Source organism: Aulonocara sp. 'chitande type north' Nkhata Bay, linkage group LG22 (genome assembly GCF_057382095.1).
Source record: "Aulonocara sp. 'chitande type north' Nkhata Bay isolate Kocher_YH1m ecotype deep benthic linkage group LG22, A_spYH_male_GT1.1, whole genome shotgun sequence".
Classification (NCBI taxonomy): Eukaryota; Metazoa; Chordata; class Actinopteri; order Cichliformes; family Cichlidae; genus Aulonocara; species Aulonocara sp. 'chitande type north' Nkhata Bay.
Genome location: NC_141364.1, coordinates 36,468,405 through 36,489,262, shown reverse-complemented (window position 1 = coordinate 36,489,262; position 20,858 = coordinate 36,468,405). Strand labels below are relative to the sequence as shown.

General features: G+C 47.4%; 1 protein-coding gene across 2 annotated transcripts in view; it reads left to right on the top strand.

Annotated features, from left to right (window-relative positions):
* Positions 1-18,585: 18,585 nt before the first annotated feature.
* The window catches only part of glcci1a (glucocorticoid induced 1a), a 30,035-nt gene continuing 27,762 nt past the window's right edge, over positions 18,586-20,858 (top strand). For both annotated transcript variants that reach the window (XM_086279208.1, XM_086279207.1), the window contains exon 1: positions 18,586-18,601. The gene's annotated coding sequence lies outside the window, so the exon portion shown is untranslated. The remainder of the gene's footprint in view (positions 18,602-20,858) is intronic.

The following is a 20,858-nucleotide window of genomic DNA, read 5'->3' as shown; positions in this document are numbered from 1 at the left end:
CAATATGTAAGTTGTTTTTTCTTTTCTTGCTTGTTTGTGAGTTGTTTTTGTTCTCTGGTGTTCTGCTTTAAAATTGTTTATAGAACTCTTGATTCTATTTGATACAAAATCCCACTGTTTAATGTATTTACTGACTGTATTAACACTCATGGTGTCAGTTTTAGTCTTGTTAATGTGTCAAAGAGGCCACATCAGTTGGTAAAATGACCACTGATTTCTTTATTTCTTATTGAGTTCTACATAGTCAAAAAACTTTAGAATTTTAGTAGTATTTGATTTCTGAGTCATTTAACACTGTGTTTTAACATGAAATGTGGTTGTAAAATGTAAAGACAAAGGTTTGGAGCTCATATAGTCAGTGTTGGGAAGGTTACTTTTAAAATGTATTCCACTACAGATTACAGAATACATGCCCCAAAATGTATTTTGTAACGTATTCCATTACATTACTCAATGACAGTAACGTATTCTGAATACGTTGGATTACTTAATATATTATCATGCTTTTTACAACTTCATGAATGTACTATTGCTGTGTGATTTATTACGATTACTGAAGGTCCGCAACACCAGACTGCAGATGAGCTGCACACAGGGCTGGACTGGGACAGAAAATTGGCCCGGGCATTTTGACTAGAGACCGGCCCACCATTATAGGAAAAATCATAAAGCCTTTGAATGAAAATAAACACTGTTGTGACTAGGGATGGGTATTGATAAGATTTTAACGATTCCGATTCCATTTTCGATTCTGTTTAACGATTCGATTCTTTATCGATTCTCTTATCGATTCTCTTATCGATTCTTTTTTTTTTTTTTTAAAAAGGAGAACACTAAGGTCGATTAGCTCAGAGCTTTGTTTTATATCTTCTTTTTGAACAAGATAGAAATTTAGGAGTAACATGGCCTTACAAACCCAACAGTGAGATCTTGAGAGATCCAGCCTACGGCTCTTCAATGGGGTGTCACAGGGTCCCCAGGAAAAAAAATTGTAAATGTAAAATAATAAAATAAATATTCTTGTGAGACATATCACATATTGACGGGGTCGGGTTATGTTAAAAAGTATAAATTGTTATACTTTGTTCATTGGTTCAAAGGTACCCCACACTTCTTTTTTTGTTTGCTTGTTTGTTCTGGTGTATTTTTCATTTGAACTGTTACTCTGCCAGAGTACTCATATTTACAAGATGGCATTGAACGCCCCATTGGTGTATCAGGAAAACTATTTTGTACGTATGTTCCTTGAAGGGGATTGAAGTCGTTCTTTTTTCCACCGCAGCGAAGGGCTAGGAGTAGGAGAGGAGCTGCTGTATGTTTTTGTTATCGAATCGATCTGATTGTGAAATAAAGCATATGCAGTGAGAAAGCAACTCCAGGAGTCATCCCTGCCTTAAAGCTGCAACATTCTTCTGTAGCAATAACAAAGTATAACATAAATTGTTCTGTGGCAATTACACAAGAATATCCAGTAATGTCCCTGCCCACAATTAAACACATTCACTTACCAAAAATCGGGGGCATCTGCTGTGGCAAATGGGTGCAAGCCTTTGACCACAAACTTAGACACTGCTCGGTGACATTAGTCTATCCTGGCCTGAAAGGAGACGCTACCGGTAGACTGCAGCGAGAACTACCAGCGAGCGCCAGCCAGACTCTGTCTGTCTCTCTCATCATGGTCACCTACATGTACAGTAATGGCAGGTCTTGTAATAAGGCAGATTGCGCTAACATAATATGCGCTGTTAGTTGATTATTTACCTGCCGCATTAACGGGAGAGGACGTGCAAACGTTACCGCTGCTGCTGGGTTGAGAGTCACGAGTCCGGAGCGGAATTAAAAACGCGTGTCATCGCGTGTTTTGTGAGCAAATGCTTTTGCATATTCGTAGTGTTTCCTCCCTTAAATGAAATATCTACTTTGCAAGTTGCCCTGTTGTCATCGGTTCTCATAAAGTATAATCAAACTTTTGAGCGTTTGAGCCGCCGTGTTTCCTGCCAGGTAAATGACGCTCCGCAACGTGGTGACGTCATTCGGGGCGACTGGAATCGATAAGGGAATCGTTTGCAAAAATGGCAAACAATTCCAAGGAATTGAAACAGTGGGAACCGGTTCTCAACAAGAACCGGTTTTCGATACCCATCCCTAGTTGTGACAGTAATGTACACTGTTCTGATGGTATATATGTATCAATCTATCAATTGTTTGTTGTAAGACTCAGATAATTATTTTTGTAAAAGTGAGACATTTTAAATGGGAATAAGAAAGTATTTCCTTGTGCCCCCCTTACCCTTTTAATGCCCTACATGGACCCCTGGCAACACTTTGCTAGACCCGCCCCTGCACAGTTACCAGCTGTCAGCTACTTAGAAAAGGATCCTGGTGTTATTTGTCTCTCAGAAACAGTTCATAACTTCCCTTCAACTCATTCATGTCACCTAAAAGGTAAACCTGTTTCTCCATCACAGCTCTGATGATTCAGTAAGGACATCTCCTGGTTTCATCTTCATGTTTCCCTCTCACCAGATAACCAAACCATATCATGACCAGCAGGTTTACAGCTGTGGCTCCAGCAAACATCAGCTGATACTAGAAATTAATATTAAATAAATTCTAACAACAGCTGATCAAGCTTAAAAGTGCTGCTGTTGTTTAGCGCGACATCCGCTGGTTTCCTCTTTCTGGCGCAAAGTGGGCAATAAACAAACAAGAGAGACGATCAGCTGATCATTGATCAGTTTCATGATTGAAGTAGAAACAGGAGAGGGAGGGTGAGAGGATGAGAGAAGAAGAGCCAGCTGTGCAGCATAAACACAGAATAAATCCAGCTTTGTGTCTTTTTTCATTGTAGCTGAAGTCCGGGACAAACTGTTCCTTTTCACCTCAATACGAAACGCATGATATTTTCTCTGAATACAAGATGATTCCGTTTTTACGGGACAGTTTGAAACTCTAATAATTAACCTTATGAATAAAATAAAGTTCAACATCAGTAACATAGCACCCACCCAGCTGTATAGAAACTCCATCATGCTAGCTAGTACGCAGTACGAAAAAGTCAGCATAACGAAAATAAACTCCACCTAAACTTGGTTCATATCTGACCCAGATGGACTGCAGGTCATAACTTCTTACCTGAAGTTCAGTTCACGTGATACTCAGCCCGGTGGCCGCTTCGGGTCTCTCCTCTTGCCTCCCTTTTCCTTCGTCCACCTGCTGGCTTCCACCACTTGCTAATGTTATTGAATCTGTGGAAGCGCCGCGATAGCCACCACACGAAGTAACGAGTAACCATCCATCCATCCATCCATCTTCATCCGGTTTATCCGGGGCCGGGTCGCGGGGGCAGCAACCTAAGCAAAGAGGCCCAGACCTCCCTCTTCCCAGCCACCTCCTCCAGCTTATCTGGGGGAATACCAAGGCATTCCCAGGCCAGCCGAGAGATATAATCTCTCCAGCGTGTCCTGGGTCTGCCCCGGGGCCTCCTCTCGGTGGGACATGCCTGGAACACCTCACCCAGGAGGCGCCCAGGGGGCATCCTTGTCAGATGCCCGAACCACCTCAGCTGGCTCCTTTCGATGTGGAGCAGCAGCTGCTCTACTCTGAGCCCCTCCCGGATGGCCGAACTTCTCACCCTATCTCTAAGGGAGAGGCCAGCCACCCTTCGGAGGAAGCTCATTTCTGCCGCTTGTATCCGCGATCTCGTTCTTTCGGTCACTACCCACAGCTCGTGGCCATAGGTGAGGGTAGGGACGTAGATCGACCGGTAAATTGAGAGCTTCGCTTTTACACTCAGCTCCCTCTTCACCACGACGGACCGGTGCAGCGTCTGCATTACTGCAGCTGCAGCCCCAATCCGTCTGTCGATCTCCGGCTCCCTTCTCCCATCACTCGCGAACAAGACCCCGAGATACTTGAACTCCTTCACTTGGGGCAGGAACTCATCCCCGACCCGGAGTGGGCACCCCACCCTTTTCCGGCTGAGAACCATGGCCTCAGATTTGGAGGTGCTGATCCTCATTCCCGCTGCTTCACACTCGGCTGCGAACCGTTCCAGTGCGAGCTGGAGGCCCTCATCCGATGAAGCCAACAGAACCACATCATCTGCAAAAATCAGAGATGAGATTCTGAGGCCACCAAAGCGAAAGCCCTCCGCCACTTGGCTGCGCCTAGAAATCCTGTCCATAAAAATTATGAACAGAACCGGAGACAAAGGGCAGCCCTGGCGGAGCCCATCACCCACCGGGAACGAGTCCGACTTATTGCCGGCAATGCGAACCAAGCTCTTGCAACGGTTGTATAGGGATCGAATGGCCCGTAGCAATGGGCCAGACACCCCATACTCCCGCAACACCTCCCACAGGACACCCCGAGGGACACGGTTGAATGCCTTCTCCAAGTCCACAAAACACATGTAGACTGGTTGGGCAAACTCCCATGCACCTTCAAGTATCCTGGAGAGGATAAAGAGCTGGTCCAGTGTTCCGCGACCAGGACAAAAACCGCATTGTTCCTCCTGTATCCGAGGTTCGACTAGCGGACGAACTCTCCTTTCCAGCACCCTGGCATAGACTTTCCCAGGGAGGCTGAGGAGTGTGATCTCCCTGTAGTTGGAACACACCCTCCGGTCCCCCTTCTTAAAGATGGGGACCACCACCCCGGTCTGCCAGTCCACAGGTACTGCCCCTGATCTCCACGCAACATTGCAGAGGCGTGTCAACCAAGACAGCCCTACAACGTCCAGAGCCTTCAGGAACTCGGGGCGGACCTCATCAACACCAGGGGCTCTGCCACCAAGGAGTTGTTTAACTGCCTCAGTGACCTCGCCCCCGGAAATTGGCGGGTCATTCCCCTCATCCCCAGACTCTGCTTCCTCCTCGGAAGACGTGTCAGTGGGATTAAGGAGGTCCTCGAAGTATTCCTTCCACCGCCTGACAATTTTCTCAGTCGACGTCAGCAGCGCTCCGCCAGCACTATACACAGTGCAGGTAGAGCACCGCTTTCCCCTCCTGAGACGCCTGACGGTTTGCCAGAATCTCTTCGAGGCAGTCCGAAAGTCTTTTTCCATGGCCTCTCCGAACTCCTCCCACACCCGAGTTTTTGCTTCAGCCACTGCCCGAGCCGCATTCCGCTTGGCCTGTCGATACCTGTCGGCTGCCTCCGGAGTCCCACAGGCTAACCAAGCCCAATAGGACTCCTTCAGCCTGGTGGCTCCCTTCACCTCTGGTGTCCACTATTTGGTTCGGGGATTACCACCACGGCAGGCACCAACCACCTTGCGGCCGCAGCTCAATGCAGCAGCTTCGGCAATGGAGACGCTGAACATGGTCCATTCGGACTCAATGTCCCCAGTCTCCCTTGGAATGCTGTTGAAGCTCTGCTGGAGGTGTGCGTTGAAGATCTCGCGGACTGGGGCCTCTGCTAGACGTTCCCAGCACACCCTCACTACGCGTTTAGGTGCACCAGGTCTGTCCAGCGTCCTCCCCCGCCACCTGATCCAACTCACCACCAGGTGGTGATCAGTTGACAGCTCAGCCCCTCTCTTTACCCGAGTGTCCAGAACATATGGTCGCAGGTCTGCTGATACGATTACAAAATCGATCATCGACCTACGGCCTAGAGCGTCCTGGTGCCACGTGCACTTATGGACACTCTTATGTTCGAACAGGGTGTTCGTTATGGCCAAACTGTGATTAGCACAGAAGTCCAATAACAAAGCACCGCTCGGGTTCAGATCAGGGAGGCCGTTCCTCCCAATCACGCCTCCAGGTCTCGCTGTCATTACCCACGTGAGCATTGAAGTCTCCCAGCAGGACAACAGAGTCTCCAGGTGGAGCACCCTCCAGAGCCCAAGCCATGTGTCGAGGTGAGCCCGACTATATCTAGCCGGTACCTCTCAACCTCAAGCACTAACTCAGGCTCCTTCCCCACCAGAGAGGTGACATTCCATGTCCCTATTGCCAGTCTTGGCAGCCGGGGGTCAGTCCGCCAGGGCCTCCGCTCCTGGCCACCACCCGGCACACAATGCACCCGACCCCTATGGCGCCTCCTGCGGGTGGTGGGCCTGCGGGAGGATGGGCCCATGTCTCCTCTTCGGGCTGTGCCCGGCCGGGCCCCATGAACTAAGGCCCGGCCACCAGACGCTCGCCCTCGGGCACCCTCCCCGGGCCTGGCTCCAGGGCGGGGCCCCGGTAACCCTATCCCGGGCAGGGTAAACTGTTCCCTCGGTATCCTTTTCATAAGGGTCTTCTGAATCGCTCTTTGTCTGGTCCCTCACCCAGGGCCAATTTGCTGCTGAGTAACGACCCTATCTAAATCCCAGTAACGAGTAACGCATTCCTGGTTTTGGCATAATAACTAGGTACCGTGCTTGTTACCACAATAATAACGTAGTTATTGTAACGTGTTACTTAATAACGCGTTAGTTCCAACACTGGTTATTATTATATTTACATGCTTCCAGCTCCCATTTCTGCTCGATGACAACTCGTACTTTTCCACTCACCTTTTTCTCCCTCCTCGCGCTCACAGACACATAACGGGTATGGCAGTCCATTCTCCCTGCAGCACGGACTACAGGGAGTGCAGAATTATTAGGCAAATGAGTATTTTGTCCACATCATCCTCTTCATGCATGTTGTCTTACTCCAAGCTGTATAGGCTCGAAAGCCTACTACCAATTAAGCATATTAGGTGATGTGCATCTCTGTAATGAGAAGGGGTGTGGTCTAATGACATCAACACCCTATATCAGGTGTGCATAATTATTAGGCAACGTCCTTTCCTTTGGCAAAATGGGTCAAAAGAAGGACTTGACAGGCTCAGAAAAGTCAAAAATAGCGAGATATCTTGCAGAGGGATGCAGCAGTCTCAAAATTGCAAAGCTTCTGAAGCGTGATCATCGAACAATCAAGCGTTTCATTCAAAATAGTCAACAGGGTCGCAAGAAGTGTGTGGAAAAACCAAGGCGCAAAATAACTGCCCATGAACTGAGAAAAGTCAAGCGTGCAGCTGCCAAGATGCCACTTGCCACCAGTTTGGCCATATTTCAGAGCTGCAACATCACTGGAGTGCCCAAAAGCACAAGGTGTGCAATACTCAGAGACATGGCCAAGGTAAGAAAGGCTGAAAGACGACCACCACTGAACAAGACACACAAGCTGAAACGTCAAGACTGGGCCAAGAAATATCTCAAGACTGATTTTTCTAAGGTTTTATGGACTGCTGAAATGAGAGTGAGTCTTGATGGGCCAGATGGATGGGCCCGTGGCTGGATTGGTAAAGGGCAGAGAGCTCCAGTCCGACTCAGACGCCAGCAAGGTGGAGGTGGAGTACTGGTTTGGGCTGGTATCATCAAAGATGAGCTTGTGGGGCCTTTTCGGGTTGAGGATGGAGTCAAGCTCAACTCCCAGTCCTACTGCCAGTTTCTGGAAGACACCTTCTTCAAGCAGTGGTACAGGAAGAAGTCTGCATCCTTCAAGAAAAACATGATTTCCATGCAGGACAATGCTCCATCACACGTATCCAAGTACTCCACAGCGTGGCTGGCAAGAAAGGGTATAAAAGAAGAAAAACTAATGACATGGCCACCTTGTTCACCTGAGCTGAACCCCATTGAGAACCTGTGGTCCATCATCAAATGTGAGATTTACAAGGAGGGAAAACCGTACACCTCTCTGAACAGTGTCTGGGAGGCTGTGGTTGCTGCTGCACGCAATGTTGATGGTGAACAGATCAAAACACTGACCGAATCCATGGATGGCAGGCTTTTGAGTATCCTTGCAAAGAAAGGTGGCTATATCGGTCGCTGATTTGTTTTTGTTTTGTTTTTGAATGTCAGAAATGTATATTTGTGAATGTGGAGATGTTATATTGGTGTCACTGGTAAAAATAAATAATTGAAATGGGTATATATTTGCTACATTCTTTAGGGTGACGCCTGTAGCATTCAGCTTAGCACAACAACAACGAAAAAAAGGTGCTGGGCCTTTCTCAATATGTATACTTGTGCGTACTTGCGTTCTCGTGTACTCGTGATACGTCATCAGTCGGAGACCAAGTACTGTTCCAATTCGAAGTCCGCATCAAGCCAAGAACGCGAAAAAAATCCCGGATGTGTTCTCGCTCTGCCCGTTTTGTCGAGCATGCATCGGTGGTGACTTGTGTGGACTTGGTACAGCTAAATATCCCAGAATGCATTTCATCCAAAACTCAAACACGGCAATGGCGGACGAGCAGGGCTAAAAACATTTAAATATTACTCTTTCTGGGTCACAAAATACATGTACACTATTTTTATTCAATTCAATTCAATTTTATTTATATAGCGCCAAATCGCAACAAAAGTCGCCTCAAGGCGCTTCATAGATACAGAGAAAAACCCAACAATCATATGACCCCCTATGAGCAAGCACTTTGGCGACAGTGGGAAGGAAAAACTCCCTTTTAACAGGAAGAAACCTCCGGCAGAACCAGGCTCAGGGAGGGGCGGAGCCATCTGCTGTGACCGGTTGGGGTGAGAGAAGGAAGACAGGATAAAAGACATGCTGTGGAAGAGAGACAGAGGTTAATAACAGATATGATTCAATGCTGAGAGGTCTATTAACACATAGTGAGTGAGAAAGGTGACTGGAAAGGAAAAACTCAATGCATCATGGGAATCCCAATTTGTGCATGTAAATGAAGAGTCCTCTTCACACACTGAGGTTAATTATGGAGTTCCACAGGGTTCAGTGCTAGGACCAATTCTGTTTACATTATACATGCTTCCCTTAGGCAGTATCATTAGAAGACATAGCATACATTTTCACTGCTATGCAGATGACACCCAGCTCTATCTGTCCATGAAGCCAGATAACACACACCAATTAGTTAAACTGCAAGAATGTCTTAAAGACATAAAGACCTGGATGGCCGCTAACTTTCTGCTTCTTAATTCAGATAAAACTGAGGTTATTGTACTCGGCCCTGAAAAGCTTAAAAATATGGTATCTAACCAGATTCTTACTCTGGATGGCATTACCTTGGCCTCCAGTAACGCTGTGAGGAACCTTGGAGTCATTTTTGACCAGGACATGTCCGTCAATGCACATATTAAACAAATATGTAAGACTGCGTTCTTCCATTTGTGCAACATCTCTAAAGTTAGAAATATCCTGTCTCAGAGTGACGCTGAAAAACTAGTTCATGCATTTATTACTTCCAGGCTGGACGACTGTAATTCATTATTATCAGGATGTCCAAAAAACTCACTGAAAAGCCTTCAGTTAATCCAAAATGCTGCAGCAAGAGTCCTGACAGGGACTAGAAAGAGAGAGGATATTTCTCCTGTTTTGGCTTCCCTTCATTGGCTTCCTGTTAAATCCAGAATTGCATTCAAAATCCTGCTCCTCACATACAAGGTCTTAAATAATCAGACCCCATCTTATCTTAATGACCTTGTAGTACAATATCACCCTATTAGAGCACTTCGCTCTTGCTCTGCAGAACTACTTGTTGTTCCTAGAGTATTTAAAAGTAGAATGGGAGGGAGAGCCTTCAGTTTTCAGGCCCCTCTTCTGTGGAACCAGCTTCCAGTTTGGATTCAGGAGACAGACACTATCTCTACTTTTAAGATTAGGCTTCAAACTTTCCTTTTTGCTAAAGCATATAGTTAGGGCTGGACCAGGTGACCCTGAATCCTCCCGTAGATATGCTGCAATTGTCACGGATTGCCGGGGCAAGCCGTGTGGAATGTAGGAAGGACCCAAAAGGCAGCAGCTCTGGTGCAGGTGAGTGTTTATTAACAGGGGTGGGTAAGTACAAACAGCGGTGGTGACAAAACATGAAACTGGAAACCTAAACTGGGTAAACTAATAAGACAAACCAGAACGAGGATGCAGGGAGGTCCGGAGAAATACATATGGGAAGACGCAGGGAGACCAAGGGGAAACAACACAGACGAACCAGCAATTACTAAGACAGAAAATACAACTTAAATACACTCAGAGAACACAGGGAGATTACACACAGGTGGGAAACACAGCTGGGAGTGATTAACATAACGAGACTAGGGAGGCAAACTGAAAACACTCACATAAGACGCAGACCTTCACAATAAAACAGGAACACACGGGCAGAACAGAGTAAACACTAAACAAAGGAAGAACAGAACCAAAATCGAAGAGAAAACACAAAATGCTGGGTCAAAAGGACCCAGGATCATGACAGCAATAGACATAGGCTGCCGGGGGATTCCCATGATGCATTGAGTTTTTCCTTTCCAGTCACCTTTCTCACTCACTATGTATTAACAGACCTCTCTGCATTGAATCATATCTGTTATTAACCTCTGTCTCTCTTCCACAGCATGTCTTTTATCCTGTCTTCCTTCTCTCACCCCAACCGGTCACAGCAGATGGCCCCGCCCCTCCCTGAGGTTTCTTCCTGTTAAAAGGGAGTTTTTCCTTCCCACTGTCCCCAAAGTGCTTGCTCATAGGGGGTCATATGATTGTTGGGTTTTTCTCTGTATCTATGAAGCGCCTTGAGGCGACTTATGTTGTGATTTGGCGCTATATAAATAAAATTGAATTGAATTGAATATATAAGTCACTTAGATCACTTCTAAATGTTAATGTTTGGTTTATTTCAGTGTTTTATTTGTTCCTGAGTATACCGGTTTGGCTGTGATTAAAGTTAAGCTTCATAACATATTACTCACAGTTAAATTAAGAGGGGATGGCAGTAAAAACTCTGGACCTGTGACATCATCAAGTACGCTGGTGTTCCAATTGTATAAAACGCGAGTCCGTGCTCGCGTTCTCAGCAAGTACGTACTCCCGTGTGATCTCGGCAAGACCGGTCTCGCCGAGAACGCGAGTACGTACTTGCGTACTTAGAATTGAGAAAGGGCTGGTCTCTCTTCCAGGAAACACACAGTCGCAGAGAGAGCGCGTCACCCTGTAACCATGGCAACCGTAACGCTGCCGCCTGCAACAACAGAACGACAGAACAAACAAAACCCAAACAATATGAAACAGGAAAATACCGCCGTGTAATCCATTTATTTCGTTAAAGTAACTGTATTCTAAATACCACCTATTTAAACGGTAACTGTAACAGAATACAGTTACTCATATTTTGTATTTTAAATACGTAACGGCGGTACATGTATTCCGTTACTCCCCAACACTACATATAATTATACTGATAAATGTCTTAAAATAATATCCAAACTGGCAACATGCATGAAATGGACGATAACTTTAACTAGCTTTAACTGTCTTTGAGTTTAAATCGGTGACAACATTTCTAATGATACTAGACTAACAAAAATCTGTGCACAATCATACGGAGCCCCACAAGGGATATGGGAGGGGAAAAAATTAAGATGAACTTTTGCGAGATCTCGCAAAACTAACTCGGGATCTCGCAAAAGTTGAATTCCAACAATGGCGGCAGCTACTTAGTTGTAATATTACTCTTTCTGGGTCACAAAATAAACTTTTAAGATATTTTGAGGCGTGAATGTAGCTGTGTAAATGTCAAATATCTGCTCGATTTACAAGACATCACATATTTGCAAAAGTGCTCCGACGTTTTCGGAGACGTCTGACACCCACCATCTCGAAGCTAACGGGAGGTCGAGACCTACTATAGCCGGGGGGAACACCGCTCACCCGGCACATTGTTTTGTGAGATCTCACAAAAGTTTATCTTAATTTTTTTTCTCCCATGTCCCTTGCGGAGCTCCATACAATCACAACTACCATAAATTAAATATCCTTTGTGGTCCTTCTTCCAACATAATGGGTCTCTTTTGTTAATGTTGTGGTGGACCACTAGAGGGCTCCACTCACACCCAGTGTAGAGGAAGTGTGTTCCTGTGTTTTGTGGCGCGATATGCGCAGTTGATGTTGGAGACGAATAAAGAAGGAGTGAGAACTGAGAGCTGTGTCGTTGATGCTTACCTCCACATTGGTGACCCCTGACTCGAGCATGCAACGGGCCGTAGATAACGCACACTCCGCTATGGATGCATCAGCGGCCGCCGGACCTCCGCCTCCTGTTGCAGCTACGTTCGCTGTGGCGCTGAAACTGCCGGACTTTTGGCTCCATGACCCCCCGTCATGGTTCGTACACGTGGAGGCTCAGTTCGCCCTTCGTGGCATCTCGGCTGACGACACGAAGTATCACCATGTGGTGGCCTCGCTCGACCCGCTGGCCACCCGTCACGCGATGGCGCTCCTCCGGGACCCACCCGCCCAAGGGAAATACGCCGCCCTCAAAGAGCTGCTTCTTCGGCGCTATGCCCTCTCCGACGCCGAACGAGCCGAAAAGCTCCTCAACCTGTCAGGCTTGGGTGGCGGTACCGCGCTCGAGCTCATGGAGAACATGCTATCGTTGCTCGGGCCGGATGACGGTGGTTTCCTCTTCGTGCACCTCTTCCTTCGCCAACTACCGGCCGCCGTGAGAGCTGTCCTCGCGAACTCTCCGCTTCTGCCTGCGAAGGATTATCGCTCCCTGGCTGAAGAAGCGGATCGTATTCTCCTGGCTAGCCGCACTTTCGACGTTCACGCCCTGGCTACGGACACGCCGGCGGCACCTTCCACGCCTCCACCTGCCTCCCCCGGAGCATCCGCCCCCTTGCTGACGGCAGGGATTGCTACACGCCGGCACCGCGGAAAGAGCATCTGTTTCTACCATCAGCGTTTTGGCGACAGAGCGCGTCGCTGCCTGCCGCCTTGCGCTTTCACGGCCCAGGGAAACGGACCCGCCAGCGCGCCATAGCAGCCGCGACCGCTGGCAATACAGAAAGGCTGCTCTTCATAGAGGACTCGCGCTCCGGGAGACGTTTTCTCGTGGACTCCGGCTCCCAGAAGAACCTCCTTCCCCCTACCGCTGCCGACGGACTAGCAGCGAACTGTGGGCCGCAGCTCATTGCAGCTAACGGCTCTCCCATCAAAACGTTTGGGGAAAGGTTGGTGACTGTTTGTTTTCATGGCCGGGATTTCCAGTGGAACTTTGTTGTTGCTGCTAGCTCTGTACCTATTTTGGGTGCTGATTTCCTGTGTGCTCATGGACTACTTGTCGATGTCGCTAACAGACGTTTAATCGATGCTCTCTCGTTTTCTTCGCTACCCTGTTTTACTCGGGCCGCCGAGCCCCTGATTCGGGCTAATGTAGTGACCTCCGGGGATGCTTTTCAGCGTTTGCTTTTAGAGTTTCCATCGCTGTCTGTCCCTAATTTCTCTAGCACGGTAACGAAGCATGGGGTTGAGCATTATATTCCCACGGTCAGGCCCCCGGTGTTCGCGCGCGCGCGCCGCCTCGACCCCGCGAAACTGTCCGTCGCTCGGGAAGAGTTTGCAGCCATGGAGCGCCTTGGCATTGTACAGCGTTCGAACAGTGCATGGGCCTCTCCGCTTCACATGGTGCCCAAATCGGACGGTCGGTGGCGGCCATGCGGAGATTTCCGCTGTTTAAATAATGCCACGGAGAATGACCGTTACCCCATCCCCCACATTCAGGATTTTTCTGCCAATCTCGCCGGAACGTCGATTTTTTCTAAAATTGACTTGGTGCGGGGGTATCACCAGGTTCCCGTGCGCCCCGAAGACGTTCCTAAAACCGCTGTCATTACCCCCTTCGGCTTGTTCGAGTTTTTGCGCATGCCGTTTGGCCTGAAAGGTGCCGCCCAGACCTTTCAGCGGCTGATGGACTCCGTTTTGCGTGGGCTGCCGTTCGTTTTTGTTTATCTGGACGATATATTGGTGGCCAGCTGCTCAGCGAGCCAGCACGAGTCCCATCTGCGCCAGGTTTTCCAGCGTTTGGAAGCGCACAGCCTGATCATCAACCCTTCCAAGTGCCAGTTTGGGTTGCCTGTTCTGGATTTCCTCGGGCACCGCATTTCCGCTGAAGGTGTGGTTCCGTTGCCCGACAGAGTCCAGGCCGTTTCGGCTTTTCCGCGTCCCACGTCGGTTAAAGCATTGCAGGAGTTCTTGGGGATGATAAATTTTTACAACCGCTTTCTCCCCAGAGCTGCCCACCTGCTACAGCCACTCTATGCTGCCTTAAAAGGTAAAACAGCCAAAGATCCGGTTGACTGGCTGCCTGAACGCGTCCGTGCGTTTTCCGCAGCCAAGTCTGCGCTGGCTGACGCCGCCCTGCTGGCCCACCCGCTTCCGTCGGCGGAGATCGCGTTGACCACCGACGCCTCGGACGTGGCAGTGGGCGGAGTGTTGGAACAGCGGGTTTCAGGTCTCTGGCAACCGCTCGCCTTTTTCAGTCGTACGCTCCGGGATGCTGAACGCAAGTACAGTGTTTTTGACAGGGAGTTGCTGGCCCTGCACCTTGCGACACGGCATTTTCGTTTTTTCCTCGAGGGTCGCGACTTTGCTGCGTACGTTGACCACAAACCTTTGACGTTTGCGATGTCCAAGGTCTCTGACCCATGGAGCGCACGCCAGCAGCGCCAGTTGGCGGCCATTTCTGAGTTTACCACAGACATTCAGCATGTGGCTGGTAAGTCCAATCACGTCGCTGACTGTCTCTCACGTGTGTTGGTTTCTCCGGTGTATGTCGGCATCAACTACGCTGCCATGGCCGCCGAGCAACGTGCTGACCCGGACGTCCTTGCCCTTCAGTCAACAAAAACGGGCCTCGTGCTGGAGGACACCCCGGTGTGGGACGGCGGTCCGCACCTTCTTTGCGACGTTTCCACCGGCCGCCCCCGCCCGGTGGTTCCCCTTTCGTGGCGTCGTCGTGTTTTTGACTCGGTGCATGCCCTCTCTCATCCCGGCGTCCGGGCCTCGGTCAAGCTGGTCAGCGCCAGGTTTGTTTGGCCGGGCCTTCGCAAGACGGTGAAAGAATGGGCGGCAGTTTGTATCCCATGCCAACGCTCGAAAATCCACCGGCACACACAGGCACCCCTCGAACCTTTCCGTGTCCCGGGTAGGCGTTTTGATCACGTTCATGTGGACCTGTTTGGTCCCTTGCCGCAGTCACAGGGTTTCACGCACCTTTTGACTGTGGTGGACCGCACAACCAGGTGGCCGGAGGCGGTACTCGGACAGGGGCCCCCAGTTTGTTTCCGAGCTTTGGTCTGCTATGGCTGACGGCCTGGGAGTCAAGGTCCACCGCACCACAGCATACCACCCGCAAGCTAATGGGATGTGCGAACGGTTTCACCGGTCACTTAAGGCCGCACTCCGTGCTTCCTTGACAAGTGGCGACTGGGTCGACCGTCTTCCGTGGGTTTTGCTGGGTTTGCGTAGCGCGGTTAAAGAAGACCTCGGGGTTTCCCCGGCTGAACTGGTCCTCGGCCAGCCTCTCCGGGTCCCCGGGGAATTCTTACCTGAGAGCCCTCCCCCATGTTTCGATACCTCTTTGTTGCCTTTTCGCCCCCCAAGAAACTCATTTCCTGTTCCTGGTCCTGTGCACCACTGCCTGCCTGACACCTTTGTTCCGAGTTCATTGGACTCTGCTCGTTTCGTTTTCGTCAGGCACGGTGCCCATAGGACTCCGCTGCGTCCACCATATGACGGGCCATACAGGGTTCTTAAACCAGGCAACAAACATTTCGTTTTGGACTTTGGCGGTCGGCAGGAAGTTGTCTCTGTTGACAGACTTAAGCCTGCACGTGTTATGCAAGAGGATCAGGTGGTCCCGGCCCAGGCCCCTCGCCGCGGCCGCCCACCTGCCACCGGGCTGATGGATTCTGTTTTTTCCCCCAGGAGCGACCCAAAATCAACGGAGTCTGAGTCGTCTTCAGCTTTTTCTGACCGCCAGTGCCAGCCTCGCTCCCGGGCTGGGTTGCCCTCTGTCAGTTCCCCACCCCCCCAGTTCAGCCGCTCCGGCCGTTTGCTTAAGCCCCGGGTCCTGGACTAGTTCTGCTGGGTGTTCGGGGGGGGGGGGGGGGGGGGGGGGCATGTGTGGTGGACCACTAGAGGGCTCCACTCACACCCAGTGTAGAGGAAGTGTGTTCCTGTGTTTTGTGGCGCGATATGCGCAGTTGATGTTGGAGACGAATAAAGAAGGAGTGAGAACTGAGAGCTGTGTCGTTGATGCTTACCTCCACAATGTAATGTGTTTTTCTCTCAAGAAAATGAACAAGGTTGCAATACAATACTGTGACTGCCATCATCTTCGTCATCAAGTGTAACAACATTGTCTCCAACTGATAGTGCTCTGTATTCACCAGTACCACAGTCACTTTTACAAATACCATTCATATCTGGGTTATCCATTCCTGCATTGTTGACTATGCCCTGACACATCTGAAGAGGGGATTACCCTCCTTGTGGTGAAAGTGAACAAGTATTCTACCGGTTCTGAAAAAAGAAATTCCAGAAAAGGTTTGAATGTGATCAACTAGTTCTTCTGAAGAACAAAGAATCTGTAGTCTCTCTTTGAATTTGTTCAATACATTCTAATACATTATTTAAAAAAATCTTATGGCATTTCCATTGCTACTTACTCCCCAAATTAAAAACAATACTAGTAAAGAAAACTGAATGATTTTGAATAGCTTCTTTGCTTAGTTCTTCTGGTCAGGTCTTGATTAGTAAAACAAAGTTCCAAGTGTATATTACTGTGTGGTTTAATAGTGACTTCCTGCTTAGAAAATGCATTTATGTGAGAGTCAAAACGTATATCTGTAAGAGTAAATGATAAATACTGTGTGTGTGTGTGTGTGTGTGTGTGTGTGTGTGTGTGTGTGTGTGTGTGTGTGTGTGTGTGTGTGTGTAAAATAGGTAGTGTTAATATATTTGCAAGACAGTATGTGAGGATCCAGATATATGGATGTAAAAGAAGAATGTATGTGTGAGAATGAGGGACTAGATTTTGGCTTGTACAACCCCTCATATATCTATCTACATAACTTTTGTATTAAATAACTACTTGGATCATCCATCCATGGAGGCAAAAGGAAGATATGAAGAGAAACTATGCATTCTGGTAATTTGTGGCCCACATTATATCACAGCAGCTTTATTTTAATCCCCGAAAGTGGATACATGTCTCACACAGCTCCAGTCCGGTGACATCTACATGTATCTTGTAGACAATCCCTCATATTACCCTGTTACCAGAGTGAAAGCTTTCAAAATACGGACAGCTACATTTTTTTATGTGGATGGGTAAATAACGCCACCATGTGGGAGGTGAACAACAAGAATTTCCCCATCATTAGCAAAGATAAGTGCTACGTATATTGACATGAAGAAATATAATGGAGTTTGGCCCACGAAGTTACTTTTTTTTGTTAGAGAGGATTTGTTTGTTGTTGAGCTCAATGTTAAAATGCTTTCTTTAAAAAGCAAAAAAATATTTAATATGAAGGCAATATGAGCAGAGAGTACAAACATGTTGAGGGATTGGTTGTGTTAGTTCAGTGAGAGTTATTTGTAAAGAAAACAATTTTCACTAGCAGTCAAAACCTAATGTGTACACTTATATCTGCATTTTCATTTTAGTTAAATATGAACAAAAATGATAGCAGAGGTGCTGCCATGTGTCTGGCCAGAAAGAAAGTACCAAGTACAAATTTAAGTACCAGTAAAAGGCTTCAGTTAGTTAGTGAGAAAAAAATGTGTTTTCACGTTTGGAGTTTTGTCTTGTTATACAATATTTAAAATTCAAAAACAAACAAAACACTGCATTTCCAGAATTATTTGTGGGTGTTTTCTTGTTTGTTTGTACTACTTGAACCCTAAAGTATCCCTCACATGAGATGACAGTGCCAGCAGTGGCCCACGGCTCATTTCAATTTGAGACCCTTAGAGTCTACACGCTTCTGACAGTTGTAAATAAACGTTGGGCTATGCATCCAATAGCACAGCAACTATGTGGCATCTTCGAGTTAAACTCGAAGCGATCAAAGCCGGGAGGGCAAAGGACCGCAGTACCGTTTTGTCCTCCAGGTGGGCGTGGCTCTGGCGTCACATAAAATATATGAAGTGATAGGTAACTGCGTTGCTGTATTGGAGAGTGGTTGGTTTGGGGGAGGACTAGTTTGACTTTAAGGTGCAAATAAATATGCAAGCGTGGCAACATAAGTTTGAATTCTGCCAAAAAAACATTTTTATTCAGAATCAGCGCACAAGTGGAAATCATGCCATGTCAATTGAAGTTGAGAATTTTTCGTAACCTGAAAGGCAAAGTGTACTTCATGGACAGCTTTTGTCAACTGTGTTAAAAGCAATTCCGTTAGTGAAAATGTGAGCTTATAAAAGGAACTGTTACGTTCGCCATGTTAACATCACAAACAATCTAATGAAGTAATTGCTGGTAGTCAGGTCAGCCAACAGCGAGTTCGTCCCAGCGACAACAGCGGAATAAACTCGGCGCCTCTCCCACAGCCTCATCTCTATCTGCAGCAGTAACACCTCCACCGCCACGATCCGCGTGCAGCCGCTCCGCGTCACGGTACTGTACCGGCTTCTGCGTAGAATTCAACACAACTCAACCCCCCCTCTTCCTCTAGCCGGGAGCAACACAGGACCTACGACGTCCAGTTGCTCCAGTCCCGCCAACCCGGGTGGAAGTGGCTCGGACGGCAACCTGGTCCACAGGCAGAGAGTGTCACCGCTGTACAGCAGGAGCTTGCCTGTTCCCAAAGGTAACCGCTTCCTGTCTAGCAAATGAAGTTTATCCTAAATGCACCCATCATCGTTTAGCTTCGTGCTATGCTAAGTGGTGTTCAGTCACCTACTGAGCGACCGCCAAACCAAAGTAGCTTGACAAATCGGGCAATAGAATGGTTTCGACGATAAATGAATAAATGCGTCCTTTGATTAAAAAAAAGACCCAACCTGTTTCCGAATAGTTACGTTCCACCCTCGCGTTCGGCCTATGTGTAGGCCCCTGTTCAGTACCGGAGAAAATAAAATACTGAATTTTTCATGCTGTTCGAAAAGCGGGGGCCGCGTTGTGTTTTGGTGACTCAAAATACCGAGGAAAGGGAACAAACAGTCGAAGCAACTCCTAAATTACTTAATTTCATGTGAAATGGACTTGCGCCAAATTCAAGATTTCATTGTCATAATTCAGACAAAGGCCGGGAGTGTTTGTTTAAAGCCAGTATAGCATTTATTATAACACATTTCAATAGCTAGCTGTAGTTTAGCGCACCATCCCCCTTGTAGCAAAGTCAGAGCTCACCACACTCGGGAGCTATGCTAGGCTAGTTGCTAGCACTCTACGTGTGTCGTAATGCAGTCGACCTATCTGATGCTGGATGCTAGAAATAGCAAAGAGGTACATCATCGCCATATGTTCGCCATAGTTGGGTTGTTATCGTCCGAAGTTAAATACTATTTCAGCTCCGCCCATGCGTTCAGTTTTATTGTTGGGGCACTGTATAGCAACTATTTAAAATCAATAACTTGATATTAGCTGATAAACAGGATTTCTACGGTACATTGTGACGAGGTAACGACGTCAGGCTGTAGACTCCAGTGTGGTGGCGATGATGCAGCTGCTCTGTCGAAGATAAACACGACTCTCTGATCTGAGTGTTATCGATGGTTATCCAGATTTCCATCAAACAGTTTTTTTATTCATCTGCTAAATGTACCTGTTTGCTGTCAGTGGAAGGGAAATAAAATATGTTGTCAACTGACTGTATTTAGGTCTTTTGGTAATTGGGGCCTAAGAGACAAACGGAAACTATGAGCAAGTAGGCTAGTCTCTTCATCATCCATGTCTCTGTCTACACGCCAGTATTTATCAGGCTCATGTGCAACACAGACACATGAAACATGTCATGATTATTTCAGTTAGCCTGGCTAATCTCTCTGGAGTGGGTTATTACATGATGTTATCTACACTTGACGTAAATATCACTGCTGAAATCCAGGGTGTTTTGTCTGGGGGCCTAAATATGCCATAAACAATCATTATTTCTTTAGTGACATTGTTTAGCTATTGCTCTGGTTATTACTTACATTTTTGGGGTGTAAATTTTATTTCCTTTAATATTAAAGGAAATCAAATGACCCCTGGGCAATTAGTAACCAGTGGTGTATATTGCAGAGAGATATTGGTGTTGGCATAGACTAACCATAGGCCAGGCATAGACTAAAAAGGATAAGTGGAAGCGAATGGATGGTGTTCGGTAGGGTTTAGGTCAGAACTGCAAACAGGCCATTCAATCCTCTCCATTCCCAAATTCTGGAAATGTGTTGTCGTCTTGGAGTTCGGTCCAAACTGTGAAGCTATAGGAATGCCACTGGTTGCAGAATCCCTTTCTTCCTATGTTGCTGCATTGAGATTGACAATAATGACCAAGCCTCGATTTTCCAGTGCAGGAGATGCCACCCCCCCACCATCCCACTGTCACAAACCGACTCCTGTGGCGTTCAAAGGATGGCTGTATAGCAAAGGCAGCAGTACTGATTAGCACCTGGTTGTCAGCACTTGAGAGCATTTGTCACCACATGGGGTACCAGAAGCAAGAGTCATTAACACATTATATTATTTTTTTTTATGTAGTTCATATATATTAATGTAAACACAAACACAGTGGGTAAAATAAGTATTCAACACATGACCAATTTTCTACGTAAATGTATTTCTAAAGGTGCTATTTACATGAAATTTTCACCAGATGTTAGTAACAACCCATCCAATCCACACATGCAAAGAAATCAAACCATAAATCTCCATAAATTATGTGTAACCATGAGAAATGACTAGGGATGGGTACCGGTATCGTTTCTGACATAAACGGTAGTAACCAGACTGAAAAGCAGCGTGCATTTCGGTGCTTTATTTTTTTTACTGAGATGTGATACGCTTCAGATTCTAGCCAATCATTTTACGTTTCCAAGGATAGTAGGCGGGCCCAGGTACATACGTTCTTTTAGAGCAGCGCT